Raw genomic sequence first — 19,913 nt, forward strand, 5'->3', positions numbered from 1 at the left:
CCAGAACAAGCTCTTGCATATCGAATCAGTTGAGATATATAAACACCATATGCAGGTGATAATGAAAGAGAACAAGTGGTGACTGGATGTATACTGCATTGTGTTGGAGGGGACGTAGAACACTTGGCTCCATTTCAAAATCAAGTAAAAACCTCAACACCTCTTCATCTAAATCACGTCCTGTGGGGATCCAGGTTGGAATAGGTTCTCAGTACCCCCTTGCTTGTAAGCCATAAGCGCCGAGCATAGGCCTAAATTCTGCAGCCCTTCACCGGCAGTTGTAACGTCTTCATATCAGTGAAATATTCTCGAGAGGGACGTTAAACAATATTTAATCAATCAATCATCTAAATCGCACTCGTTGACTGAGCCCCATATAACGCAATTCAGTTTCATTCATATCTCACAGAGCAAAAGTCCCCTCTTCCTCTACCATGTTATTGAACTCGTAAAGCAGACGATACATACCGGGAACTCGTGTAAATATCTACTTCTACCAGTCAGTGGTCTACGTCATCAAGTTGACTATTCTGCCACGTAATCACTAAGTCTATGCATATTGTTTCTTTGAATTTGTATTTTATTCATATCTTGGTTGTGTTTATTTGTCATAACAATGAAAACGAATGCATGATTGTGTGGAAATTCCCTTTCTATAAATAGCGCTAAATTAGGACAGGGAAGACCCATTCCAGAGAAAAATAGTCCCGCGTGCAGATGAACTCCGAACAAAATATTTTTGACCAAGAAATCAAACGAATTTTTCATCCAATCAGCATCAATGTTATGTCATCACTTTAAAAGTTATTAAATGATTTCTCTGCTTTGAGTCATGTGAATGCAAGCTGTTACTAGTGCTTCTGAGCTTAGATCCACTACTTTAAAATGGCATTAGCTGTCATTTTGTCACCAAAATTGAATTCAATGAAAATTGCTCTATATTATTTATTTCAGTAATAACACCAGTATTTAATTATTTCAAAAACAATTTTAACCTGAAATTAGGCATGGGTAATTTTGGTGATTAAATTATTATTGAATTGTAATACAATAATTCTTCCTGATATGTTTCTTTACACTATAAGCGGTTATATGACGTAATTGTATTAGGTTTCATTTGTTTTTGTACAAAATAAATGTTTTAATATATATTCCTGTGCCATTGAGAGATCATTTTAAAAAATGGTTGCCATCATTTTCAAAACTACTGTTCCTTTAATGCATATAGTAGACTAAGAATGCACCTGAAAGTCATGGTAAACTAAAATCATTATTATATAGCAGGAGCCTGGAAAGATAATTCAACAATGCATTGTAACTTTTAAGGCCTGGTAACCTCCCTTTGTCTTCCTGTGGACAAATCTGGAACCTTGGTAGGAGTCACCTGTACAGACATACTTCTAGACGAATTATTATCTGACATTACGAACTTTAAGCAAGGAGAACTTTCATACGCATTTATGATAGATGGACAAGGCCGGGTTATGGTGCACTATTTACAACCCACTCCAAATGCCATCACAAGCGACCCAGACCCTATAGATATCCATGTATTGGAACCAAGTCCCGATGCTAAACCTATGATTGATTCCATGAAAAGGTAATATATAAAACTGTTTGGATTCAGAAATAGAATTGTGAAGTTAATATTATGTTCAAAATATGCAATGATAATCTAGCACGGAATGTTTCAATGATATTTTTAATTACATAAGAATTCTACTACGAATAATCAAACAAAAACATTACAAGGAAGTGAATGACAGCTGATCTGTGATGCTTGATATAAGAAGTCATGACAAACGTATTGTTTTCTTTAGGGGTGAAAGTGGAAACACCACGTTTAAGTATTTAAAAACGATATCTAGAGGGATTTTGGAATACGAGGGAATAGAGGCTAAGCAAGTAGATGCAGACTACAGCTGGAAAAAGGTATGACACTGAAAGCGTACAAAATGCATGTACGACTTTTAAATTTGGTCACAATTTTTCGCTCATGAAGTGTAAGGGTGAGTTTGCATTTCAGCTGGATTGGTGCACCATGATCTACTTTAGGGCTAGAAGTAGGTCAAACAATTTTCCGGACATTTTTTGGTTACAGCTATTTATAGTCATGTAAAGCAAAGCACTTTTTCTAGAGCCTTCAATACGGACAGAAACTTAAGATTGATTGAATATTGTTTAACGTCCCTCTCGAGAATCTTTCATTCATATGGAAATGTAACCATCGCCGGTGAAGGGCTGCAAAATTTAGGCCTATGCTCGGCGCTTACGGCCTTTGAGCAGGGAGAGATCTTTATCATGCCACAACTGCTGTGACACGGGACATCCGTTTTTGCGGTCTCATCCGAATGACCACCTCATTTAGTCACCTCTTATGAAAAGCAAGGATTACTGAGGACCAATTCTAAACCAGATCCCCATGGGAATAAAGTTACAGAATATAGGCAAAAGTTATAAAGAAGTTACAGAATACAGTGTATTGGCAAAAGTTCTAAAGAAAGTTACAGAATATAGGCAAAAGTTATAAAGAAAGTTACAGAATATAGGCAAAAGTTATAAAGAAAGTTACAGAATATAGGCAAAAGTTATAAAGAAAGTTACAGAATATAGGGAAAAGTTATAAAGAAAGTCACAGAATATAGACAAAAGTTATATATATGTTTACTGAAGAACACGTACTTACGATATACATACCTAAAAACGCATGTTTGGATAAATCCAGGAAAATAAATGACAGAATGTGAGAATATGAAGGGGGGGGGGGGGGTCTAAACAAGCAGTTGATGTCCAAGGTATTTTCTGGTTTTATATTTCGGCAGATGATTTGCATCAAAATAGAAGCCTCTTTGTGCAGCATGAAATAAAATTCTTCTGGTGGCCTGCACAGTCAAAGCTACATTGTACGCACACATTGAAATATTTTGTATCGAAATATTTCCAATGTTTTAATGACATGCTATGTGATACATGTATTCTATCTTCATCCTTTTGAATTATGTATTGATTTTTATATTGTCAATATTTATCATACATATTGTATATATACTCATGCTCATCATTATACAGACATGTAATCACCTTGTACCTTATTGGAGAAGGCTTATATAGGCTGCAAGCCTCCTGCCTAATCTATTTATGTTTCATACATAATAAAATATTTTTTAAAAAATATTTTGTTATGTTCTGAAGGCTGTGGCCAATGTGCCTCTAGTTCTACTTTCTGTAAAGGTACCGGGAACAAACTTTTCATTATGTGTTGTACTTGGAAAGAATGACCAGCAGTCCCGCTTGCGTCCAAATCAGCAAAGTCTATCAAAGGACGGAGTCTTCTATTATCACAGATTGGACTACAACAGACTGTTTAACGGTGAAACTATACCGAAGTGTAGGGAATATCAAAGATACTCTACAAAAGGTATTCCATGCAGATACATTGTATTTTCCAACAAACTAGAAACTGTTTTCAATAGAACCTTCATTTGAAATAAAAATAAAATGGATTTCTTTTAAAATATTCGTTTTTTGGTATGCACATAATGTGTGACAGTATACTGTATAGTCATGAAATGCATAGGATGACATGCATTTATTCTCATTTTTTTGTGTACTATGTTTTTAGAAAGGTCAATGGTAATGTTGACACCCCATGCGTTTGTGATCCCTTATGAATACCTCTATCGACCAGAAACTCAGACGGAAGTGAGGTATTACTCCGATTACCTTAATGATTGGTACAGCACACAAGCAGACAAATCTCTGAAACTCAAAGTAAGTTAAACATGTACCTAGTATTATCCAATCAAATTCATTTCAAGTAAGAATTAGGAAGAATTGTTTTAGCACACTAAAAATTATGTCTCTCCTTGAATTTTCCATAGTTTGTTTAAAAACATTTTAGGGATCGTATTGAAAGTGAAAAATTAAGAGTTACGGTACATAACAGTCCTTTATATGTATTTGTGCTTCAACTAAATAACAGTGCTGTGTACATGATAGTAGATTAAACTTACCAACATACCAAATATCAAAGGCCTATGTCAAAAGATGAAAACGTTATGGTCCGGACAATAAAAAATACCCCCAAAATTCTTTTATTTTACCTTTACATGCAAAGTCAAAGGTCATCAAAAAGGCATGCGACATACTGTCTTTTCATTGTATACCCACATACCAAATATAAAAGGCCTATATCAAAAGTCAAACAAGTTATGGCCTTGACAAACTTTGTATGATAAGCTGAAGAAGAACAGCATGTCCCTCTTCTGGAAAGGAGAGACATGATAAAAAGTACCGTTAAACATTGTGATCAATAAATATACTAGTAGTTAATATGATGAAAATCATGGGTCTTTCGGATAGAATATTTTGATAAACAAGAGACCCACAGACCTTATCGGTTACTTCCATACTAGTTAAAGTATAACTAGTCCCAAGAGCTAAAAATCTAGAAACAATTCCTGTTCTGAATATCTAAGATAAATTCTAATATTCAGCAACAGTATCAGATAAGATGCATTCTTAAAATTCCATTGCCCTCAAAAGGCTTTAATATATGTATTATCATTAAACATTATCACTTATTTAGACCCTCCCTAAAGTCGAAACCTTGAGGTTGCAAAATTCATCATTTTAGGTCACATCGGGTGACCTATTGCAATTGGTCTGCATCCGTCGTTGTCCGTCGTGCATTAACAATTTATTTTTTAAACTTCTTGATAACTACCATTCAAATTCTTTTGAAATTTGGTATGAAGCATCTTTGGAAGAAGAGGGACATAAATTGTAATTTACTGGACTCCTGCACCACTAGGGCCTTAGGGAGTGGGAAAAAACTGCCGAAAATTGACCAATTTTCAAAAATCACACATGTTTAAGAAAAACTAAAATTATCGTGAGGCCAAGAAGGCCTCTACCAAAATTGTAAATTCCGTCATCCCTGAGATAGCGATTCTGACCCCAGGGCGGGGACAAACTTGATATATGTAAAACTTATACGGTACCAATTTTGATGCACCAGATGCGCATTTCGACAAATAATGTCTCTTCAGTGATGCTCAACCGAAATGTTTGAAATCCGAAATAACCATGAAGTTTAAGATCTAAATATAGCCAAAAACTGCGTGCCAAACAAGTGGAGCCAAATTCGTCCAAGGATAAGAGCTATGCATGAGGGAGATAATCCTTAATTTTGAAATGAATTTCTAAATATTATAACAGCAATTAAATATACATCCGTATTTTCAAGCTAGTAACGAAGTACTTAGCTACTGTAGAGACCCTCGGGGACTAACAGTCCACCAGCAGAGGCCTCGACCCAGGGGTCATAATGTAAAACTTATACGGTACCAAGTGCTTATTTTTAAAACACTTAAATAACATCTTCTTTAGTGCTATTCACAGTAAATTGAAACTAAATGTATATTTAGAAAGAACAGGAAGTCCTTTACCGAAATTGTACATTTGATAATCCCAGTGGTAGGGGTTTGGCATCAAGAGATAAAAAAAAAAAACCCACCACAACGGCAAATAACAACTCAATTGCATGACAAATGCGATGATTTCAACTTCTCCATTATCAACTTCCTATATTCATGTGGCAATATTCCATTATGTGACTCTAGAGAAAAATACTTTTAAACATTTGTCAATTTTGGGCAGTTGTTGTCCCACCATTAAGACCCCAGGGGTGCAGGAGTCCTGCAAATTACAATTGATGCCCCTCTTGTCCCAACGAAGCATCATACCAAATTTGAAAAAGAACTGGAATGGTAGTTATCAAGACGAAGTTAAAAATGTTCAATTGTTAACTCACGACAGACGCAGACAATTGCAATAGGTCATCTAACTGTATTCAGGTGACCTACAAATACTCATTTCAATTAGGATACCGTGAAGAGCAGCATTCAGGCTACTTTCAAAGCGGAGGTATTTTGGAAAGAAAACCAAGACCAGTCCCAGTTTGTGATATGGCGCTACATGGGAACAAGAGATGGTCACGTGAGAGTATACCCGGCGGTAGAGATTACAAAGGACTACGATCATTTCATGAGGCCTTGGTAAACTTTAAGATATGTAGAGATGTGAACGACCGTGTTCATTTTCAATGAAAAGATTTTTCATACTGTAAAACGGATTTTAGGTGGAGAAGAACAGTGGCCCAGAAAGGCAAGAATGTGGTAATTACTCCGTACGTCGATAACTGGGGAGCCGGGGTGGTAGTGACCCAGTGTAAAGCCATCTACGAGGGCAGGTAAGCATGGGTTATTACAAGACATTGTGATGATCGGAAAACGCAAAGAAAATCATTAAAAATGAACCACTAGATATCATATTCGTAGATTCATAAACCAAATCAGACTTTGTTTGAAGAATATTTTATTGGATATTTTAAGAGGAACCACTAGATCTTACATTTGAAGATTCGTTATAAACCAAATTCTATTTCGTTTGAAGAATGGTTTATTGTACAGTGTAGAGTCAAGAAAATCATGGATTTTTATTCTTAATTATAGAAAATTCTTTTATAATAAATGGTGGATTTTCAGCCTGAATTATGGAGTAAAAATGTAGTTTCTTTCTTAATCGTTTTTATTTTAAGAAGCAATGGTCAGCACTCTTCCAACGATATCGTGGACGTAGTCCAGTGTATAGATTATCATACCCCTATTTCAGCAGAATGTTTCTGAGTAGCTACCCAGAATGCGCTAGTGACGAATACAGGTATGTACAATGTATTATGCTAATAAACTACTACAAAGGTAAAATAAACAGATGTGTGATTGTTTTTAAATCATGAAATCAACCCGTGGTGACATTGCCTTTCTATGAATGATTAGGCGATATGTTTTTCGTCCGCCAGTGTCTATACTAATGTGTGTGTGTGTGTGTGTGTGCGTTTTCGCGTCAGCCCTTATCTATGTTTGCGTTTTCGCGTCCGCCAACTGAGGGAAAGTTAATGGACCCAGAAGTTTCCTATCAGTGGAAGAAATAACGCACCCGAGCGATTTATTTTTATTTAGTTTGTCGCCCTCGTAATCTTTTACAATTTCCATAGTTTATTAGTTTAAAAACCAATTATGCACTTTCCTTGCATAAATATACAATTATTCAATGTCAGTTCTTGCAGAATTTCACGTCTAAGGTACATCTAGAATTGAGTAAAGAAGCCTAGCATTTGGTAAAATAGTGATACTTTTTCGATTTTTTAACCTATCTATCGTAAAAATGTAAAACGTTGTATATCTATATTCAACTCTTTACAATAGCCATCAAAACCTTATACAAACACAAGTCTCGTGAGGATCCGGGATAGAATAGGTCCTCAGTACCCCTTGCTTGTCGTAAGAAGCGACTAAATGGGGCGATCATTCGGATAAAACCGAAGTTCCGTGTCATAGCAGGTGTGGTACGATAAAGACCTCTTCCTGCTCAATGGCCGTAATGTTGCAGTCATTCACCGGCAATGGTGACGTCTCCATATGAATGAAAAATACTCAAGCGGGACGGTAAACAAAAATATACAAACAATAATTCTGCGTGAATCGTAGCTTGCGTAATGCGCCCACTCGTGGAAAAATACTAGGAAACGGGGAAATCAAAATTCGGACTTCACCATTAGGAGGTCCGAGTGATTGATGTGTTTATATCGTTCGATGTTAAAAACAAACACACACTAAAAACAAATTAGAATGAAATTAAAACCAAAAAGGATTGTTTGTTGTGAAGAGTAGTTTTAATTAGAGTTAGTATAGTGTAGATCTTGTACTATTTTTTGTTTGTTTCAAATTTGCCGCACCCAACCAATCCTTCTCCAAGACATGAGAGAGAGAGAGAGAGAGAGAGAGAGAGAGAGTCTAATTCTACCACAGAATTATAAAGTTTTAAAGTAATAATGAGTTGTAAAGGTATAAAATACTAGTATATTCCACATTTAAACCTAACCTTGTATTTTGTGAATTTCAGTTGTATGGAAGTAGACATTGTACCTTGTGAATTTCAGTTGTAAGGAAGTAGACGTTGTACCTTGTGAATTTCAGTTGTTATGTAGTAGACATTATACCTTGTGAATTTCAGTTGTATGGTAGTAGACATTGTACCTTGTGAATTTCAGTTGTATGGTAGTAGACATTGTACCTTGTGAATTTCAGTTGTATGGTAGTAGACATTGTACCTTGTGAATTTCAGTTGTATGGAAGTAGACATTATACCTTGTGAATTTCAGTTGTATGGAAGTAGACATTGTACTTTGTGAATTTCAGTTGTATGGTAGTAGACATTATACCTTGTGAATTTCAGTTGTATGGAAGTAGACATTATACCTTGTGAATTTCAGTTGTAAGGAAGTAGACATTATACCTTGTGAATTTCAGTTATATGGTAGTAGACATTATACCTTGTGAATTTCAGTTGTAAGGTAGCAGACATTATACCTTGTGAATTTCAGTTGTATGGAAGTAGACGTTGTACTTTGTGAATTTCAGTTGTATGGAAGTAGACATTATACCTTGTGAATTTCAGTTGTAAGGAAGTAGATATTATACCTTGTGAATTTCAGTTGTAAGGTAGTAGACATTATACCTTGTGAATTTCAGTTGTATGGAAGTAGACATTGTACCTTGTGAATTTCAGTTGTATGGTAGTAGACATTGTACCTTGTGAATTTCAGTTGTATGGTAGTAGACATTGTACCTTTGTGAATTTCAGTTGTATGGTGTAGACATTATACCTTGTGAATTTCAGTTGTATGGAAGTAGACATTATACCTTGTGAATTTCAGTTGTATGGAAGTAGACATTATACCTTGTGAATTTCAGTTGTATGGAAGTAGACATTATACCTTGTGAATTTCAGTTGTATGGTTATAGACATCAGCGGATTCCTCGTTATTTACCCGAGCTTCTCGTACGTTGGGGGCAATCCTGACATCGAATTAAAGCACTTAGGAATAAAGGTATTCCCCAAAGAAATATTCAAACTAACCTTCGAAAATATTTTGTAACTTAAGAATGCAGAGCAGACACGTAAATTTGATGTATGACTAGCATTCATTGTACTATAATAATATCAGTACCCTGCATTGCAATACAATACCCCTGTTTCGTAATGCGTCCAAGTTATATTAATTTCTTAACGTTTTACATTTCGTCATTTTCCGTAAATACATTTCGCGGGTTTTTGAGCTCATGCACGAGCGCTTTTGCGCTTAGTATATACTACTACTGGTCAGTGTTCGGGCAGTGCGAGGTTCGTTACAAGCAACAAAGGTCGCTTTTGTATTTCTGTGCCTTCGCCTTCCCTCCCACCCAGCCCATTTTCAGTTTTGAAATTCATCTGTTTTCATTGGTGATTTTTTCAGCTTTGTCGATTTGATGTTTGCTTATTAAAAGCGATGTTGTAACGAACGCAACCAACCTATTCACTTTTTCTGTTTTGTTTTATTATCAAATAGTCAAGAAAATATTTATTTTCGGACGAGGGCACTGAGGGAGAAAATAATTTCCCTTAAAGAACTCTCGTAAATATCAAGATGCGAAACATAGATGTAGTTTACTAGTGGGGTATGGTGCAAATGCCCATCACTGCATCAGTGAAGGTACAAACTAAGTTTGTGGTATGAATTTTATTATCCCGTGGGGATCCGGGTTAGAATAGGTCCTCAGTACCCCCTTGCTTGTCGTAAGAAGCGACTAAATGGGGCGGTCCTTCGGATGAGACCGCAAAAACCGAGGCCCCGTGTCGCAGCAGGTGTAGCACGATAAAGATCCCTCCCTGCTCGATGGCCTTAAGCGCCGAGCATTAGGCCTAAATTTTGCAGCCCTTCACCGGCAGTGGTGACGTCTCCAAATGAGTGAAATATTCCCGAGAGGGACGTAAAACCAGTTGCGGATTTAGAGGGGGCGCATCCGGCGCCCCCCCCCCCCCCCTCTAAAATTTTCAAATTTAAGGTAAATCGTGGTATCTTGTTTAGGAAAATGTACTAAACGATAAAAGAAGCAATAATTTCTTCCACTCCCGGAGAAATAAATGACAAAATCTTTTGATTTCTTAAATTAATTTATTGGAAGAACTTAATTTTTTCCAAAAACCACTTAAAATTTGGGTCAATTTATTAATTTCACCTTATTAAAATGATAGAAAATAGTACAAATGACTAAATAGGAGAAATATTTCAAGCCCCATAAAATCTGTAAAACCCAGGAGCTTCGCCCCCTGGACCCCCTCGAGGGCTTCGCCCTGGACCCATTTCCTCATAAAGTGGAGCCCCCCCGTAACTGCAATTCCTGGATCCGCCCCTGAAAACAATATTCAATTAATCAATCAATTGATACATCAACTAGTACATGTAAGGAGTAGTGATCGGGCACACAAATACATGAAATACTTTATCATTATCTTGCATGATTATGTTGCTCATACATGTACATACAACATTTAGGACAATGCTTGCTAATATGACGTTTTTATGTTTTCATTTTAGTAAAATTAGATATCATTTCATATTTCTTACATTTACATTTTGAAACGGAACACTAACAACTAAACATATTTCAATAAGTGAACCGCCGTAAAATGACTGAAATATTGCCAAAACGGCGTAAAACCGTAATCAAGCAAGTATTCCTCACTTACTGTAGGTGCACTCTGTCCCAGTTAGTCATTCAATGCACCTCATACACAGTTCTGTTTTCGAAACTTGCGAATTGCTTAAATCCTGATTAATAATCAAATGTATATGTACTTAGCAGGGTTTGACATTTACTTCCTTGAGCACTAGACCAGTCGGGCTACTTCAAATGATATTTACTAGACCTGACCTTACATCCACTAGCCCTGACAAACTTTCCAGAGAAAAGAAACCCTGATGGTTTCTCCATATGTAAGTACTCAATTCAAATGACAAACGTTAAGTTTAAACTAAAACGTACTTAATTGTCTCAAAAACATCTTTAGTCTTGTCATTCAATTTGATGCTTTTATTTTCAAACGCATTTACTGTTTCTTTAAATTCTACTCGGCACGGGAATTCTTTAGTCTTTTGTTAGAATAAAATGACATTAACCGCTTTTTTAAAATTTCTTTTTCATAAGCCCTACTTTGTTTCTTCCCAACCTACTCCTTTTTTTCTCAGAACATCCTTCCTTGAGGACGAGAAGTCGAGACATTCCCGCACATGTGTCAACAACGAAAAATGGCTATAAGTTAAAAATAAGATATCTTATGGTATTTTATTTTTAACTTATAGCCATTTTTCGTTGTTGACATAAGATATCTTATGGTTTTCAAATCTTACAAACAAACATAACTGGTTGTGTGAATATAAAATACTAAGAAATGTTTTTAATAAAATAAGTCATAAGACAGAATACCATATAGAAAAAGAAAACGTGTTTTTATTTAAAAATGGAAAAATTGAATCTATAATTGGCAAATCTTGTAAATTCTTTTACGACATTTTTGTTGATGACAAGTTTCAAAGATCATATATGGAAAGTATGTGGGAAAAGACTTATGTTGGAAAAGTCAGACTGGACTAATATTTATAGAAATAATGTATGTAAAGTTGTTGATAAAAATGTTGCTGAATTTAACTACAAACTTTTGCACAATCTTTTATGCAACAATTATCTACTTAGCAAATGGAAAAAAGATGTTCATAGAAACTGTACATTTTGTGCTGATGTCATTGAAAACAATGCACATTTAATTTTTGAATGTCAAAATGTAAGACAGATATGGAATACTGTTGAAATGGTGCTTGAAATTGACATTCGATGGAAACATATTGTTCTCGGCTTTTTTCATGAAGATAATCCTAAAGTGCATACATTTAACTTTGTGATTTCATATATTGCTTTCAGAATTTACAAAAGTAAAATGATGTTAAGACTTGAAAACAAAACTGAAAGTGTGAATAATCTCTTGATACAGGTTAAATTAGACTGTTATAGAACATACTTAACATTAAGAAAATCAAAGTACGATTTCCTAGATCACAAATTATTTGAGAGACTTTCTTTGTTACTTTAATGCTTTATATTATAACACATGTATTGCAATAATCTGTATGTACTGTGTATCTGATATTCAGTTTCCAACAATAGCATTCTAACAGTACTTGAGGGTGACCTGTTCCTCAGTACTTGTTGTTAGGGGAGTGGTGAACTGTTTGTGATTGTGTCTCCCCTGCAACAATATGGATCAATCATTGCTTTATATGTATTAAGTAGATTAGATTTTGCATACTGATATAATTTTGACATCTAAATATACTTTGCTTTTTTTTAGTTTAAAAATATTGCTATCTAGCATGTAAATCTTTTAATTGTAAAAGAAAAACAATATTATCAACTATACTGTTTGATATCATGTAGATATGTTTCTTAAATATGCATACATGTATAGTTAACACATATATATACATATATCCAATCCATGGAGCCCCTGGCACCCTAGGTGAGGATTATTCGGGGGTCTCTGCGGAGACATTACCCCCAAATATCAAATGTATGTTAGCTAGAAATAAAAGATATTGAAAGGGAAAAAAAAAAAAAAGAAGAAAAAAAAAAAAAGAAGATATCTTATGGTTTAAAATAAAGTTTCTTGTTTATTTTTTCAACACGACCAGTCGGACTAGTAAATCGACATTTTACCCGACCGGACCTATCATTTAGTAGACTCGGTCGGTCGGACGTGCCTTAGTGTCAAACCCTGGACTTAGTTTTCAGTTTTAAAATGTTTCATGAAGATCATTATTACATGTATTAACATTCTTTGACCCTAACAGCATTAGAAAATATAAAAGTATAGATTTAAACCTGGGTTTTCATTGTTATTGTCTATAATAAATAAACCTCATATTTTTATTTAAGGAAACAAAAATATTTGAAGATCTCCTGAAGGATAAAATTATCGAGAAAGAAAGTTGTTTGGACATTGAAAGTAAAAAGCAGTTGTTTTCATATCGGGTAAGTACAATAACATATCTAAAAAAAAATGTATATGAAAGGCGAAGAAAACGAACAGTGATATATTTCTTGGAAATCCTCACACACGTATTTATGATTTTCATGTAAATCTGCTAGAATATTATAAGTAACATGTTTTGCAACATGACTTTACTACAGGTACATCTGAAGGATACGTCTGACCCGATCAACAAGTTGTCATCAGTAGGCTACAAAATTGCACCTGTTCTTCACAGCAATGTTTATATCATCATTAAAAAGAAGGACCTTTTAGCTGGGACCTGTTGTCAGGTTGGTAGGTTGTGTATTGTTTAACAACCTACTCAATACTTGTTTTTACTCATATGGAGACCTCAGTCACGACATCGTTGCTGGAAAATCCAGGCTGACGTTCCGTGCTTACAGCCTTTGAGCAGAGAGGGGTCTTTATCGTGCCACACCTGCTGCGACACGGGACCTCGATTTTTACGGTCTCATCCGAAGAACCGCCCCATTTAGTTGCCTAGAACGGCAAACAAGGGGTACTGAGGACCTATTGTAATCCGGATTCCCAGGTCTATATACCGTATAGCGGATTTTTTCCACAGGGTGATATATTTGACTTATTTTAGAGGTTAGATAGTTTACCAAACTTCACTCGCCAAATATGCACCTAATATGGAAGTTCCGAGTTCCCCAAGAGTTATTTCCCTTTGTCGAACTCTTCCGTAAATTATGATGATAGTTTACCAAATTTCACTCGCCAAATATGCACCTAATTGCGACTTCAATATTTGCAAGAGAGATAAATCTCTATTGTCCGCCAAAATTTATTCCGCTAAAATTATTAGCATACGTTTGAGCCAGCAAAACACTAATTTTAGACCCGCGAAAAAAACCGCTATACGGTAAACAATTCTAAAGACCTAAACAGCATACTCTGATTTAATTATTTTCGGTATCAAATTTCGTTTCCCACTCCTTGCAAGTCACATTCACTACAACAAACTAACAAAACTATACCTGTGGTAACAGAACTACATGTAATACGGATATGCCCGCGGGGCATATCCATATTGGAGCATATTTGAAATATCGTATAACTGAAGATCCAAAGACACAAGTCGACATTATTCATGTTTCCTTCGATCTTGATTTTAAAAGGAGAAAATAAATATCTTAGAGAGTAATAGCTCTTTGGTCACAGCCTTGATTCTACACTTACATATATGTAAAGGTCAAGTACTGTACGGTGATTTTCCTAAAACTTGAGTTTTATACAGAAAAATGTCTGTCGTACACTTATGGATTAATTTCCATGGCAATTTTGATAAACATCACTTGGCGTGAATTACACGGCGCTATCAAACTTTTACCTGAGCGATCGATAAATGTGTTGTGACGTGAGTTATCGCTCGTAGCTTATGACGTCATCTGAGACAACTTTCGACTGCGTTGATAGGGTTTTATAGTGTTTACATAGAAAAGTCCTGTATGTATGGTACAATGCGCTGCTTTGAACTGCAATATGAAATCGGAACAGGGATTAAGTATATTTCTTTTCCCAAAATATACTAAATTTCGAAGAATATAGATACTGAAATTGAAAAGAGAGACAGAGATTTGTGACAAGCCACGAGGATCAGTGAGTGACACTTTAATTAACGAGGATCAGGTTTCCATCATCCTGTTTGACTCCAAACAAAGTGCAAAGTGATGATTAACTGGACATCCTACAAAACAAGTGGAGGGATGTATTTTAATTATATAAAAAGTTCAACCCAAAAGGGGGGGGGGTGCACGCAATCCACCCCTCTCTACATCCACCACTGAATGCTTTAATTCGACATTGTATTCAATGGGTTTGCGATTGCACATAAAAATTAATGTCACCCATTACCTAGTTCGAATTGATTTTATTTCTTTTATTAAATGAAATATCTTTCGAATATTGTCGTACTCATACTATATTTATAAGGGACTCATCGTCATCATTTCATTTCTTCACTATATATATATTGAAAAAATAAAATATAGTAAAAATGGAAATGAATTTAATTTTAAAAACCCATTTTGATAAAACCTTATTTATTGCGAGGTCAGTCCAATTTCCAAAGCCTTTTTTTTTCAAGTTCATTATGAAAACAAGTACAAGTTTTTCCTTTTCCTAATATGCTACATTCCTAATGTGCTACATATATATCATGAATCATTAAGGCAAAAGTTCACACCTCAAAATGCTACAATTCGTTAACTTTGTGCCGTAATATATCAATTTCACATTTGACGTGTGTTGTGAAGAAATTACATGTACTAATAGGCCTAATTTACATTTTATGATATTGTATCTACATGTAGATGTTTTTTAAATTATCCAATTCTCCACATCCCGGTATTGTCCTGGCCAGAAGAAACGATCTCTAATCAAACTCAAGGTTTTCTCTCTTCCTGGGTGTCCCATGTTATTATGGACTGATTTCAATACAAATCCAACTAAGCTTGATGGTACTACTAGTTGATTCACTTTTCTTCCATCAACAGTTACTTCTCTGTATAATATGTTATTGATCAACCTCAGTCTGTCAAAATTTCTATGCAGGACTACATCAGCAAATGATCCAGATAAGTCAGTCTTCTTAGGCTTATACTTGTCATATACAGACTGTATCCATGGACAAAGTTCTGAATCCTCTTGTTGAACTTTCCTCATATCAATCTCTGATATTGTGGAAATGTCCTCCAATGCTGATAATGGTTGCTCTGACATAGAAATGGTCTCTATGTACGGTGATATCTGTGATTTACTTATGGCCTTGACAGAATCAGATGATATGGTGGCTAAATCCGAGACTGTTGGTAATCGTGACAGTGCATCTGCCTCAGCGTTGTTTCGGCCTGGTCTATATTTGATGTCGAAATCATATGATGACAATGCTGCCACCCATCTATGTCCTGTTGCATCTAACTTGGCATTATTAAGGATGTACATTCTTAACTGACCATTCTTCTTTCTTACCAGTACGACATTGCTAGCCCATGGTGACTTTGACCGTCTAATAATACCACTGGTAAAAAGTTGCTGTAGGTGATTCCTCACTTCTTCAATCATGTTTAGGGGAATCTTTCGGTGTCGCTGCTTGAATGGTACATAGTTTGTGAGTTCAATCTGATGTTTCACTCTCGTAGTATGTCCAATATCATCTTCACTATGTGAAAAGACATCACTATATGCCTTAATAGGCTGTAATCCCTTTCGTAACTCTGATGGATTTAAATTGTCCTCTATCTTCATTTGATTTAAAACATTCACACTGGATGTCTTATCTCTCAGCTGAGTGGCATCCTCAACAGTTACAGGTTGTAGCTCACATAACAAGGCCTTTTGTGGAACTGTAACAGTTCTTGTTGTTACATTGGTAATGTGAATAGGAACAATTCCAGTCCTGTTGTAGTCATATGAAACTAGGAATGGGGAAATGTCTAAGTCATCTGGAATGAAAGAAGAAATAGTGGCTTGTACCATCGCACACACTGGCTCATACGGAATTTTTTTGTCTAAATATCCTTGAATAACCACTTCACTGTTTGCAGGTATTGTAATTTTCCTGTTTTCTGCTGATTTAATGACTGCAAGTCTGTTTCCATTTCGTACGATCTCGTTCCCGCAGAGATAAACATCGCATGGATAAATACCATGGTGTGTACATATTAGCCTTCTGCAAAAACTGGTCACCATACACATCCTTTGTCATCTGCATTATCACAGAAAGCAAGTTCGTTCCTATAAGAGCTGGAACTTTTGAGTTGTACGAACTCTCGGGTACCACCAGAAATAGACATTCCTTCATCAAAGGAAGAGCTGGAACTCCTGTTATCTGTAAATCTAAAGCAATGTACCCAAGGTATGGTAACTCAAGTCCATCTGCACATTCTACACTCAATGCAAAATCAAGGGACTGCAATGGAATGTCTGGAAAATATTCTTTGTAGAATGATTCATTAATAGTGGAAACAGTCGAACCAGTATCTAACGGTGCTCTAGTTTCATTATCAAAGATCCTTATAGATACTTCATTACATTCTCCAACTAATGATGATTTGGTACTGTAAGTTTTTGAAGAAGTTGTATGTTGTTGGTATATGTGCCCTCTCTCTTTACACTGTGTAGTGTGAAATGGCTTCTTGCTGTGGTCCATGAGAACTCTGCAGCCTACTGCTATATGACCATGTTGACCACATCGATAACATACAGGCCCAGTATGATTTAATGACGCTGATGGCAAAGTAGTTGTAGGATGTTGATGCATGATTATATCAGCCTCATGAGGTTTTTTTTTTGGTCATAGGATCAGAACATGTAGATTCAGCTGACATTTGACAAACAAAAACTTCATTATTTGTTTGTCTCGTTTGCTCAGATTTCTTCCTACCACGTGGTTTTCGTTTTCCTTTCACGTCATTCCTATTTGCTGAATCAACCAATTTATCTGCCTTATGTTCTTGTTCTACCCTACGAAGAGCTATTCGGAGATCATCAAAACCATGGATACTGTCGTACAAATATCCTGTGATTCTCTTAAGGGTAGGCTGTAATCCAACCCACAACATATTATGCAGCATAGAATTCTTTTCGCCTATCTGTAATTCCTTTATTTGTTCCACCTTGCTCATAATTGCCTCCAGTCTACAACTCCAAGCAGTAACATCCTCGTCTGAATACTGCCTTGCTGAATAAAATTCGGCAAGTATATCTTCGACCATGTCGACAAATCCGTAAACACTATCTAATTTTCTCAAAATGTCGGCAATTGTCGCTCCTACTCCGAGGTTCATCACAATTCTACTAGCTTCTCCTTTGAGAGATTGTCTTATGGCTTGTAGAATACATGATGTAGGATGTTTTTCTTGAAGTAAGCATTGAACTTCATATTGCCATGACTGAAATGAAGTTGCACCATTTGCACTGCCTGAAAACAATGATAATTTAGGCACATGCTGAAGCAAAACAGATTTATGATAATCTGACATCCAGGAAATAGAACTCTCTGATGATTCTATATTTGGTTTTACATTCAGTTCTTTGAAAGCATCAACAATATTGCTGATCTCACTCTTGGACAACTCCATTATCCTTGCTGTATCACAGTCAAAGTGACAAAGACAATCTGATGTGACATTAAAAATATAGAATATAGTAATGAAAATGAACTGGAACAACATATGTACACAAATCAATGGACAATGACAAGCGACTCATAATACTATATACAATGTACACTAGAATGTGAAAAACAAGCACAATCTAAAAAAAAATTCAATCATAGCAGTGGAATGAGCAATGTAAACAAATAATTCCTTGTAGGCAATGTGTTTTCCTGTAAACAAACGGTCACTTCCGGGGTTTTTTTTAATCGAAGTAAATTGTAGGTATAGTACTGAGCAATGCAATCCAAAAACTGTAAATATCTAAAATCAAATCAAAGTTGAAATATAATAGCAATGAGACTTTATTATATTATCTTCACATATTTATTTAGTAATATTCAGCCCTTTTCTGACGAATGAAATAAACAACACAAACACGAAGTTGACAGATGTACAAAATGTCGAAGTTTCTGTGGCTTATTATTTATTCATACACAAACAGACAGGTCGACGTGCTTCCGGTAACGCTACTATAACTTTTTAAGTTATGATGTATACCTGTATTACTTACATAGTTGAAAAAACTGGATCAAAACCGTCAAAATTTCTTCTGAGAAACTTCAAAACAAATCAACTTCCGTTTTATTTTTGATCAAACGAATTCCGATCCCGATTGTAAAATTCGTAGACGCGATCCCAACGTATTTATAGGTTATGTACAACAAGCTACAAAATGGGTGTACTCAAAATACCAAGAAATGAGCTTTAAATTGAATCTGAGAAAAACAATTGTCCAACAATGACCACTGAAAACTTATTGTGCAAACCTCCAACAATAAACCGATGACCCAATGTCTGAATAATGAACTATAAACCTGAAGTCAGCTATTAGGTCTGTCAATGTCACTAATGTTAATTAAATTGATTGAAACCTGGAATAAAATGCAGGGGAAAGATAATACTGTGCTCTGATGACTTACATTCTCACAACCTATCACAAATGTTATCAAGGAATTTAAAAAAAACCCACCGAATTTGTTTAGTTAATTTTTAAGAATTAATAGGAGGGGGGGTGTAAATAGTTCTATAAGATTACTTACTTACCAACAAAAAATCAAAGCTGATTGCAGTACACAATATAAGTCTACAAAATTATTTCACATGTAAGAAAATTTAAAAAAAATCTGTTACATAATTTGAAATAAAAAAATTACAGCATTTACAAAACAGTATCCAAAGCTATATATTTAAAATCGCGACAGGCCTGTAATAATCACTATCTGAGAATGTCCAAGTGTTAAGGTACTGAGTATACCATGCAGTCACTCACCAATCCTGAGCTCATCTGATCTCGTGCACGTGAAGTACTCACTCGTGAAATCCAGCGGTTTTTTTTTCTTCTATGAGCACAAAGTCACAATACACATGAGTCATTCATGAATTTTCACTGTGGCGGTCTTCATAATTGTCCATTGTCCTTGCATCATCTGGACGACATCCAGTCCCTACGTGGGCGCCAATGAAACAGGGTTGGTTAGTACTGTCACAAGCAAAACACCAAACTCCTGGCTTAGGTTCATCCATTTATTTAAAAATGTATATTTTCGACCCTATAACAAATAAAACATACATAAATATCATTTCATAATAATATATATCACGCATGAATTATCAGTAACAATGAAATGATTTGACATTAAGAGTTTTATCTCTTAATCTAGATAATCTAAATATGTACATTATGCTTACATCTCACAATATTTCATTATGAGTACTATGAAACTAATAAATGTCATAATATATAATAGGCAATATATTCCA

The 19,913-nt window shown here is 35.4% G+C and overlaps 1 pseudogene; it reads left to right on the forward strand.

The window, feature by feature from the left end:
* LOC125672294 (VWFA and cache domain-containing protein 1-like) overlaps nucleotides 1–19,913 on the forward strand; it is a 71,249-nt pseudogene that overhangs the window by 39,317 nt on the left and 12,019 nt on the right.

This window comes from Ostrea edulis, chromosome 1 (genome assembly GCF_947568905.1).
Source record: "Ostrea edulis chromosome 1, xbOstEdul1.1, whole genome shotgun sequence".
Lineage (NCBI taxonomy): Eukaryota > Metazoa > Mollusca > Bivalvia > Ostreida > Ostreidae > Ostrea > Ostrea edulis.